Here is a 12,669-nt window from a genome sequence, read left to right as displayed (position 1 = left end):
TCTAAGCATGCTGAAGTCGGAAAGCCTAATTTTTGGGCGAGAGTAGAATAGCTTCGCGCATGTAAAAGCTAGTGAGTTGGTATTGTAGTCAGTAATTTAAGTTTGATTTCTTCGAATTATATAAGTTTTTTGGTAATAAATATTGGTTATCGTTTGGTGATCTGACAGGAACAAGGGATTTTGTATTTGATCTGAGGGGGCCCCTATCGATCGCGGCGCCTTGGACACTTGCCCAAAGTGCTCACTGGAAAAGAGGGGTCTGATCAAATCAATCAATGGAAATTGCATAGAGTGGGCTTCTAATTGCTTACGCATCCACCGTATTCTCCAGATTTGACCCCCAGCGACATTTTTCTTTTCTCGGACCTCAAGAGAATTCTCGCTGGAAAGAAATTTAGTATATATGAAGATGCCTATATTAAGGCTAAAGTCAAATCTCACAATGAAAATGGTATAAAAAAATTGTAAGACCGCTGTAATCGTTGTATAGCCGTGGAAGCCAACTATGGATATGAGAATTAACTTTTGTCTAATTTCTACTGAGATTTATATTTGTTACAACCGGTTTCGGTTTATTAAACCATTTTCAAGTAAATGGATGCAGATTGACAAACAAATCCTCAAATATACAATGATATGGTCAATGTTCTACACTAGGTACCTGAATTAACAAAAATGTTACCTGAATTATCAATACCTTATCTGAGATACCAGAACAGTCATAACATAATGAAATCACTGACTATTGATCCAAACACAACCTGCTTTATGATTTCTCTATAACTTTGTTTATCGAAGCAGTTGATTCAGTTTCACCATGTAGAGTAGTAGAATGAACCTGAAAAAATTAACAGTTCCACATTAAAATTATTTAGTTTCACATAAAACCTCTGGTCACTCACCCTGTGTACATAATCACTAATAGTACATTGTCCCTTAGTATAGGTAAACAAGAGCCGTACGCCTCTGTTTTCACATTCCCGTGCCAAGTTCAGAGCGCAATTTGAAAAAATTCGAAGCACACAAAATATATCATTATATTGATTTTCGTGATATATAAGGAACCAGAGGGCACGGGCCGGTAACCAAGATAACACTGAAATTCACGAATATTATTAAAATTAAAAGTAGGTACCCAACAAATTTGTTCCACTTGGGGACACGAAAAAAAACAATAAAAAGTTGAGCCTCAGGTCGGATAAATCATTATTCCTAATTTATATGCATGAAAGATAATATATGAGATTATTTCATCTTACAAATTACAAGGCTCTTATATTACTTCAGTAGTGCGGTTTTTTCACCGTTTAGATAAAATTTTAGACAATTGATTGTTAGCGTGAAAGAAGTGAAAAATTTTCACTTGTTAATTTGGATTCAAGGCGTAACATTCGAAATTTCAATACAGTTTCTACAACATCAAATGAAATTGTTGAAAAAGGAGTAGGAGAAACATCGACTTCCATATAAACATCAAATAACACGAAAGAAAAAATACTTTCGGAACAACTCAGACTTACTCAGATTATAAATGAGCCAACCAGGATTTCCGATCGTGATGGAGAATATGCTAGTCTTCTGGATCTATACCTAACAAACAATCCAGAAATCTACACAGTCATCGTAAGATCTCCATTGGGATCTTCTGACCACAAACTCATTTCAGTGTTGAGTGCATTACAGATCAGCTAAATGGAAGGATCTTCAAGACCATATCCGAAATTTCCCCTGACTATATGTTTGTTTCAGCTCTAAAGATCCATCAACTTGTGCTTCTGAAGTCACGGAAGTTATTCTATCATCCATGGATGCATATATTCCTATACGAAAGCTGAACGACTATGGTATCCGTGGGAATACATACGATCTTTTGTTCAGTTATTTAAGAGATCGTGAACAGAGTGTTGAAATTGATGGTATTCTGAGTATTCCCAGAACTGTAACCTGTGGTGTTCCTCAAGGCACTGTACTGGGGCCACTTCTTTTCACTATCTATATGAATAGTCTGTTTTCTTTGATTACCACAGGTCGAACTGTCAGTTTCGCCGATGATACTGCCATTTTGTACACTTCTTCAACTTGGCAAAATATGAAGCAAACCGTTGAAGAGGATTTTCCAAAAATTTCGGAATGGTTCCAATTCAATAAATTAACTGTTAACTACAAAAAAACTTGGTACTTACCATTCACATCTTATATTAGCGGATTACCGAACCTAGGTCCTCTCAAAGTAGGTTTGAACAAACAAATCCCTTCAGCAACATCGGTGAAATACCTTGGTGTCACGATAGATCGACATATGAAGTGGGATTTACATATGAAACAACTTCTCAAAAAATTAAGAGGATTTCTTCCGAAATTTAGATATCTTAAAGAATTTATGGACATCGGACAATTGAAAATGATTTATTTTCTAATACAGTCACAACTTACATGCGGAATTCTAGGATGGGGGGGTGTTAGTGATTGTTTTGCAGAAAACATAAATGTAGTTCAGAAATGGATTCTTAAACTAATATTTGGCAAGACACGTAATTATAGTAGTGATCTCTTAAATAAAGAAGCTAAAATCATGGATATCAGACAACTTTTCTGTATGAAAATATTATTATTCATTAAAAATAAATAAATTTCATTACAAGTTTATGAACATACTCATAATACACGAAGTAACTATTCTTTATTTTTACCCCGATGTGACAAAACGATCGGACAACGAAGTGTCAATCTGGCACCCAGAATATACAAGCAAATACCTCATGAGATTCTGAATATTGAGAAATTTAGAAAATTCAATTTTTTTTAACTGAGTGGATTCTCAAGACGGAACATAATATTTTCAGTAATATCATAAATTCCAAATGAGTATGAAAAATGAAAAAAGAGAACCTCCTGATTATGTCATTTACCGAAGTGTGAAATTTACCCAACATGTGACTTATCAAAAACCCAAATATGACTTCACCCGGATGTGTCATTATATCACGTACAAGCAGTTTGAACTGCTTCTGTGATTTTTCTGTTTATTTGTTTTTTTTTGCATGTGTTATATTGGTTTTGTAATCTTTCATTTTATTATGCAAATAAACATTATTATTATTATTATTATTATCAATGAAACGAGCTTCTAACAGCAAACCTTGGTTCAACAAAAATTGAGAGCAAGCTGTCGTCTCCAAAAATCTTGCCTACCGGCAGTGGCGCAAAAATCCCAGTGCCAAAAACCGACCTAGGTGTGTTAATGCTGACAACAACTGCAAACTTAAGATAAAGGAAAGCAAAGAACTTCACAATCAGATAATTAGGGATAAACTACTTGCCAATCCCTACGGGTCTAGATCCTTCTGGTCGGTAGCTAAAGCTGTTAATCAGAACTTTACAAAATCCACAATTCCACCACCAACATAAGCGGATGGTTTGATTGCAAAAACAGCCATAGAAGAAGCAAATTTGCTAGCTGAACACTTTGCGTCCCACTCCACAGTCAATTTTCTGGGAAAGGCACCACCCACTATTTCCATACTAGAATCCACAATGACGGAAATTACTTTTCAACAGCGTCTTGTAACAAGGCGTCTGGCACTGATGAAGTGCCCGTCATCGTACTTAAGAAGTACGCACCAGTATTATGAGTATTATGCAGACTTTTCAACCTGTCTCATAAGAAAGAGGTTTTTCCTTCTTGTTGGAAGATTGCTCGCGTTCAGCCTATTCCCAAAAAGGGCAAGAAAAATCTTCCAAATAACTATAAATCAGTCGCTTTGCTATCAGTGATATCAAAACTCAAGGAAAAAGTCGTAAACAACCATATCCTCAAATATTTGGAAATGCTTTCAGAAACAAAGAACAACAGGTGAACTTCTGCCATATGTCACCCATATTTGAAATAACACAATCGAGAAACATAGAGAATTAAGAGCTATTGCGCTTGATATTTCTGAGGCCTTTGACCGTGTGTGGCATGAGGATTTGCTGGCCAAACTTCGATGATATAGCTTGTCGGATCTTCATCTTCCTGATATACTTTCACCATCAACACTGGTGTTCCCCAGGGATCCATATTGTCTCCAACCCTCCTTTCATTGTATATAAACGACTTATTATAAAAAACTAAGAATCCAATATACAGTACGTTAAAATATTCAACTGAAGTATTCCTGAAACAATTTAAAAAAAAAAGTCTATATGAACTTGTGTTCGAAAATGCTTTGTTTTGGAGATACGGGGTGTTGAAATTGAATTTTTTTGTTCGCTCTTTGAAAATAATTCATGCAAAAAATAAGTTATTTGCACGAAATTCGGTACCCGGGGCTTTTTTGACGTGGAAAATCATAACTTCGTATTAATTTTCATGTAACATCTAGAGGGCGCTGCGTACGCTGTCCACTATTTATTTCAAATTGCCCTAACTTTTTGACAGTAAACTTTTGGTACCTTTCATGAATAAACCTAATTCCCACACCACTTCCAAGTAATAAAGGTATACCTCCTCAACAACGCTGGAGGTGATCGTTTTCGAGATATTCACAATTTTCTATATTGATGCATATTACTTTATAGCCAAATTTGATTTCAATAATTTTTGTCACTGTCCGCTTGCAAATTGAGTTAATTAAATCGAGTAGGCTATGAAAGTTTGTTTATAAAAATAGAAGTTCGCTGTCACATTTTCAACTATTAATTGACAAATTCACAGTTCGGAGTTTATAAAGTGATTTTTTGGTACCATGCCCGACTTTACGAATGCTGAAATGGCTGATATGGTTTTTGCATACGGCTTGGCTGACGGAAATTCAAGCGAGGCCAGACGCATCTATCAGGAAATATATTATCAACGCGTGACTCCTTGTGCAGTGACATTTGCGAATCTTTTCCGGCGACTTTCCGAATCTGAAAGCTTTGAAACAAATTCTGCAGTAGGACGGCCACGGACTACAAGAACTGTAGAATAGGAGGAGTCGGTTCTCAAAGAAATTAGTGAACATCCAGAGACAAGTACAAGAAAAATTAATCAAACTTTAAATGTGCGTCACGTGACAGTTTACAGAATTTTAAAGAAATAGAAATTATATCCTTATCATATTCAGTGTGTCTAGGCACTTACGCTACGTGATTTCCAACCACGTATCGAATTTGCTCAAAGCTTCAAAGAAAAGTCGAACAACATCCGCAAATTTTATCGAAAATACTCTTCACTGATGAGGCTAATTTTTCAAGAAATGGTATCATGTACTTCCATAACAACCACGTCTGGGCGGAAGATATCCCACATGCGATAACGCAAACTCATTTCCAAGACAGATTCTCTTTTGATGTATGGGTAGGCATAATTGGGGATTATTTAATTGGGCCCTATTTTCTGCCCTTACGTTTGAATGGAGATGCTTACCCAAATTTTTTGGATCACGAGCTTTCCCAACTTATGGAACATGTTTCCATTGGTCTCCGAAATCACTCTTGGTTTATGCACGATGGAGCTCCTGCTCATTTAAATGTAATAGCAAGAAACTTTTCAGACGTAGCATATCCCCAACGATGGCCCCCGAGGTCCCGGACCTCAATCCCGTCGATATTTTTTTTTGGGGACACCTAAAATCATTAGTTTATGCTAGCCCCATTGAAAATGAAGAAATGTTGAGGGATCACATCATGGCTTGCTGCGAAACGATACGAAACACTCCGGGCATTTTTCAATGGGTGCGGAATTCTTTGATGAGGAGAGCAGAAGCTTGTATTACTGTTGGGGGTCGTCACTCTGAACAGTTGTTGTAATAGTTGTTTCGTTCAATTTTTATATATTTATTTTCCTAATAAATAACATAGTACTTCTCCGAATTGTTTTTTTTTACAAACTCCGAAATGTAGCACTTTCTAATTGAATAATTAAACCTGACAATTTTTGTTAAATTTGGATTGAATAAGCAGTTCGATAATGTTCAGTTCAGAAGAAGTCTGTACGGGTATACTGCGTATAAAGTTTGATGAAAATAACTAAAATTGCAAAAAACGTATGACAAAAACTTACCATGTTTTGAAAAATTTCAACAATCTGTATTTCGAAAACGAATCATTCTTCGTTAAACATTTTATAGGAAAAAGTTGTTTATTTTGACGAGATCCACCTTATACTTAGTTTTTGTAATGTTATCAGCAACTTTACTTAGCGCCCTAGGAGCTGAGTAATATGCATCGATATAGAAAATTGTAAATATTTCGAAAACGATCACCTCCAGCGTTGTTGAGGAAATGAACTTTTTTTACTTGAAAAAGGTGTGGGAATCAGGTTTTTTCATGAAAAGTTCCAAAAGTTTTCTGTCAATGACAGCGTAGGCAGCGCCCTCTAGATGTTACATGAAAATTAATACGAAATTATGATTTTCCACGTCAAAAAAACCCCGGGTACCGAATTTCGTGCAAATAACTTATTTTTTGCAAAAGTTATTTTCAAAAAGCGAACAAAAAAATTCAATTTCAACACCCCGTATCTCCGAAACGAATCATTTTCGGACACAAGTTCATGTAGATTTTTTTTCTCAAAATTGTCTCAAGAATACGTCACTTGAATATTTTAACATACTCATGTTACACCCTGTATTGCTTTGCTGACGACAGCACACTTGTCTCGTCATTCCATTTGGGTTCCAGGACATCGGCTACGAAGGCACATCTTCCCCGGCAGCAGAAGGTAGCATAATATATCTTAATGAGTATCTAGAAGTGACCTCGAATCGGGGTGAAAGTAAGCAGGTTCAATTCAATGCCACAAAAACCCAGGCATCGATTTTCTCCAAGAAGATAAATGTCTCTGAACCGGATATAATAATGTTAGGTCAGAAAATTCCGCTTTCTGCTTCCATGAGTTTGTTGGGGGTTGAAATGGACACCAATAAGTCTTGGCGCAATCATGACCCTAGAATTGCAGAGGCTGCTTCTCAAAAGCGTGGATCAGTGTTCCGAACCAGAAAACTGTACACACCTCAGCAACTTTTGATGTTTCATAAAGCTCAGATCAGACACATTCTTTGGAGTATTGTTCTCATGTATGGAGCTCTGCCTCCAACCATACCCTGAAGTAGCTGGATTCCATCCAGAAAAGAGCCATCCGCCTCATTGAAGAAGCAAACATCACGTGCAACCTTGATAGCCTGGAATTCGAAGAAGGGAAGTGTTCGAGTGACTTTGCACATTTGATTCCACGAAGAGCGGTATATATCAGAAATACGCGACGGACTGTTGCTGCTCATTGTTTTGAAGTTCAACTCAGTACACCTCGAACTTCACTTTTTAAGAACTCTTCCGTCTGGAGAACTGCGTTTTTGTGGAATGAACTTCCTGAGAAAGTTTTCCCAAATGGATTCAATCTCCAGCGATTCAAATCCAATGTGAATCGCTACTTTCGCACAGGCACCGCTCTAACAGCGCCTTGAGGATTTTCCTGTAGTGCTTGTGTTTTGTCCTAAAAAATACCACTTTTATTTGAACATTGAATTGAGCGTACAAAAAACACTTCCTTCTATTCAGTTCGTACTCCAAACCTTTCATCGGAAATTCCCACATTTTTTTGTATAAAGATGCAGATGCAGATGCCAAACATTTTCTTCCTCAAAAATCAATCTGTCCTAAAATATACCCCTCTCAATTTTTTTTTAGTTATTGAAATATGTTGAAGGCATCGAAAAAATATACTAGTGTTGCCAGTAAGACGAAAAAATATTCCAGTACCCCTTCTTGTGTTATGAATACGAAGTATGTTCAGAAAATAACGGGAATTTAAAAATTTTAACTGGTTTTGAGAATCCGCTTGTCATTTTTTTTATTCTTTCGGTGTATATATGCAAATTATGAAAAGTTTATTGATCACCACAAAACACAAATTTAAAAAACATCCACTGTAACCATTCCAACATCTTATGAAGAACTCTTTACGTAATCATCACGATTGTGAAAACGTTTACTTCCGTAACAAAGCAATAATATGGTATCAGCATATGTTGTTTACATTAAAAATAACCGTTTTCTATGTTCCAAACGAGCGTGGCACTTTCTATTTCATTTTATTGGATAAAGCGTCGTAAGAAAAGAACTGGGCCGCAACTCGTGAGAAGCAAAACGATAACGATTGCAATTAGTTTTCACTTGAATGGGCCCTCTGAAGAATAATCCATAAATGTTCAAAATTGAAAGACAATAGGCGATTATATCGTTGAAGAGAAAATCTGTAGCAAAACAAATTCATAATACATCAATAGTGAATAATTGTCCAAAACCGTGATTGTCCGTTTTGTTTTCCTTCTCGATTATTTACAGGATGTTCCTGAATGTCAAGTGAATATTTGATTTCTATTGATAATCCTGAGAAGAAAATTCATTTCAATTCATGTCCTGAAAAGCTCCATTGATGATATGGCAAAACATTACCTACACCACAAGTATCTCCTTAAATTTATCTATACGCTTTATATATCTCTGAAATTTTTAAGTCTGAACATGGCACACAACCTGCTGTTAGACGGCTATAAAAAGTATTGAAATTTATATGGAATGTTACTTTTTTGGGTCCAGATCCTTTAAACTTGTCGCTCACGGCACGGCACGGCGCTGTCCGTCGCCTGATGGCGACGGGTAGTAGCATCGCCCACTTGTCCAGCGACAACCAGCCCTCTGAAGGTGCTGTTTGTTCGATTTCAAGGAAAATAGTCACAAAAAATATTGTTGTCGATCCATACCATTTATCAAAAGAGGACAAATCTGGGAGAGTTTCATCATCTTTTCAACGATCTGAAAGAAGACGAGGAGAATTTTTTTCAGTTTTTTCGATCGGGGAGCTGGAATCCTTTCCGGCGGCGGACGGTCTTGGCTGTGCCATGCCGGGCTAGTGGGCGATTGTTCATTCCTTTTTATTGTTCCAATCCTATCCGTATTTTGACGGGACGTGCCGGACAAGTGGGAAATAAGCTTTAAAGTTTTCTACTTTTTACTACGTCGCTAGCAACTTCTTCTTCGAAAAGATATTTGGGGAAATATCTCAAATGTTTAAAAAATTACAAAATTATGCAAGTCAAGTAAAATTTCACAATATAAAGCTTGTCGCCCACTTGTCCGGCACAGCACAGCACGGCGCTGTCCAACTACAACCAGCTTGTCCAACTACAACCAGCATATAGAAGGTGCTGTTGTTGATGTGTTGTATTGTTGTTGAAGTGAACGTCTACGATACAAAAACTACAACAAAAAATACAGGTCCGTATTTAAAAATTCAAAGATGGGGGTGACCCAAGTCAGATGACACCTTCATGGACATATTCTGGACACATCAAGTGCCAAAAGCAATATATATATATATATATATATATATATATATATATATATATATATATATATATATATATACAAATATGAAAGTTATTGAGTGTCTTGATATAGAAACAGAAGTTAATATCGGACATAGCACTCAAGAAAGTGGCAAACCATAGACACGTGTTTCGGGCTTTTGGCCCATCATCAGTATGGTGCAGCCAAGTGTAAGAATGGGCAACACTTGGTTACCAAAAGGTAGAAATACAAATGCACGGAGCCACCAACAGGAGCCAACCGCACATTTGTGGTTTCAGTTGATAGATCTCGTGTTCACAAGAAAACAATGCTGAGGAAGAATACAACTCAAAACTTAACTACCTGGACATAACCATCGGATATAACCACAACAAAAAACAATTTCAAATGGCCATATACAGGAAACGTACACAAACAAGCTCCACCATACCCGCAAGTTCAAACGATCCACCATCAAAAAAATGGCTGCCTATAACGCATTCATATATAGAACGATAAGGATACCACTCAGCAATGTAGACCGAAACAAAGAACGGAAAATCATATACCAAATAACGAATGAAAACGGATACACCCAAAAGACAATAGATGAATTAGAAAACAGAATCAAACAAAAAATACAGAACAAGGATCAAGCCACCCCAACAGACAAAACAACACAACGATGGACAGCATTTACGTACGTAGAACACCAAACCAAAAAATAACAAACATCTTCAAGACATTGAACATCAACATAACATACAAGCCAAACACGAAAATAACACAAAAAATAAACAGCTATGTTTGAATATGTCCAGTTTAAACTTATATTCTTATCTACATATAGTACTTATTTCAATAGATTTATTGGTTTTATTTATATTCTTTTTAAATGTAGATATTTTGAATTTATATCTTGTCAGATTCAGTATTCCCATTCCTTACACACAGGCAGATCATTTTGCCTCGTGAGATGTATTTTATTTGTTCACTGTTCATTTCTATATGTACATGTATATTTACTGTGAACAATCTTAAGAAAGTGAATAAATACAGTGTTGAAAGTTGTGACTGATCTGAAAAAATTGTTCCTTTAGATGATTTTATTCTATTTCACACCTCAAAAGTATCATCATTGTCCATTCGTCATGAAAATCAAGTGCCGCCCTGTAATGTGTTTAGTAATTTATTACAATTTCTCTTAGAATAATGCATCGCGTGAACTAGCATACTACAAAGTTTTCACTATGCCAATTAGAAACATTAATTCTTGTCGAAACTAGATTAAATAGGATACTTTTATCGAGGTAAATTCATAATTAGTTTATTCAGATATTTTCGTCACTACAAACCATGAGCGCAACAATAAAATAATGAAAGGCGACCATAGCTGAATTTGTGTGTATGGGTGGGTGTGCAAAAACTACTACGTTTCTACACTCCGAATAATCGCCAAGATTCTCAGAGCCTCTACAACAATGAGGAGTGTTATTTGGACTGGCATACCAGAATCCTTCATATACCCGTCGAAATAAAATTCGTCATTGCCGTAAGGACTCTGAGGATACTGGCGGTTATTCAGAGTGTAGAAACGAAGTAGTTTTTGCACACCCCCACACACACACACACACAGAGCTGAATTTCATAACCTTTCTATTTCAGAGGTTAGTTTCACTGAACTTTTGAGGCACAATTATGAAATTTCAAGTTGAAAGAATCTTCATGGAAATTTTGGATAATGAAAATTGCTTTCATTGTCAGGAGTGAGTAAATGCAAAACGAATAAATAGACTAACCCAACAACCTAGAAAACGACTGAATTCAAAATCACATTTAGCCCTGTCTATAGTGACCCAATCTTTAACATCAATAAAAGGAGGCTAAATAATATCAGTTGTTGAAAATTGAAATAAAAATAATGAGCTTATAAAAATAATTCGGGTTGCTTGTTTTCAAGTGAGTCAGTTTGGTTTATTTCTGAATGAGTGAAATGAAAATAATTTCACTGAGTGGCGGAGCCGATTGTAGAGCCATGATAAAGCGAAGTTTCATAAACTGCTGTCAGTACCAAATGAAAATAATGATCCATTTTTGAACAAGACTTTAGCCTCACTTCTTCCCGAAACATTCTGCCATAGAGCTCGTTTAAGATGAATAATTTCCAATAACAATATAGCTGTTTAGAAATACTAAGTGATGGGATCATTACTCATTAGAATGAAGTTGGTAAATCATTTGAGCGTATAATATCATCATTTCTCGCGATTAGAATACTATATTTTTCCTATGACTTATATCAGAAATATTTCAAAATGTTATCAATTTAGGAATGTAGGCTATTATTGATTTGTAAAGGATATTCCAAACGAGAGTAATATCATTGAATTCCATGAGATGCAAAGTGGAAAGAGTATTCAGAAATAGTTTATAATTTTGTCATTATATTCAATTTCAAATAGTCTGAACATCAAATAAAACAACTGCAGTCGGTATGATTTGAATTTACTATAATTGGATTCAACAAGAGATCAACCACTGCTTTACTAAGCTTCCTACAACTTACATATGTTAATGGAAATATACCTGTTGACATGATTTAAGAACAAACAAGGATTATTTTCTGAACTGTTCACCATCTGAAGAAATATTTTTTTATTTGTAAGCAAAATTTGTCACTAAAAGTTACTGACTCTTTGGTTAGGTTGCTTTGTCTGTTCAAACGTGTTTCTGTAGCTCCATATCTCAATGAATATTTATTTTAGCGTGGCGTGATATAGACTGATCGATAGATGTACCAACTCAGTCTTCATCATCTCCTGATGATGCTAACTTGATTACCAAAACTGTCGAGACAGTGTTTGTATTGCATTATGGAAAAAGTATTTTCTGTATATTTATTTCACTTGTATCAAAAACATAATAATGCCATCCGACGAAAGAGTATATTTTTGCTGAATAATTGAGGCTTAACTTCAATTACATATTTGTTTGGATTCCTTCATCCTTATAAATATATTGTTTCCCAAGAAATTTTCAATTTGACATTTGATCTTCAGCCGAAATAATAATAAGTATTTCTACCTTTCCTTAATAAACCCGAAATAAAATGCAATACAGATTGCTGAAAAACATATTCATTTAAATTCAAACACGTAGTACATACCGCATTATCATATTAAACTAATAATTGACCATCAATTGAAAAACCATCAACACTTATCGCTACTTGCGGCGAGGACTGTACTTTCAGGCCATTCCAAAAACCCAAATAGGCGCACCGGTAGATTTCATCCTTTTCTATCCCAATGCGTTCTCTGTCAGTAGTGTATGCAGATGGTGATATGTTACAAGTCG

This window comes from Leptinotarsa decemlineata, unplaced genomic scaffold (assembly GCF_025532065.1).
Source record: "Leptinotarsa decemlineata unplaced genomic scaffold, Ldec_3_MD MMD2_tig00026307_RagTag_RagTag, whole genome shotgun sequence".
NCBI classification, from domain to species: Eukaryota; Metazoa; Arthropoda; class Insecta; order Coleoptera; family Chrysomelidae; genus Leptinotarsa; species Leptinotarsa decemlineata.
Note: the sequence above shows the minus strand (reverse complement) of the source record.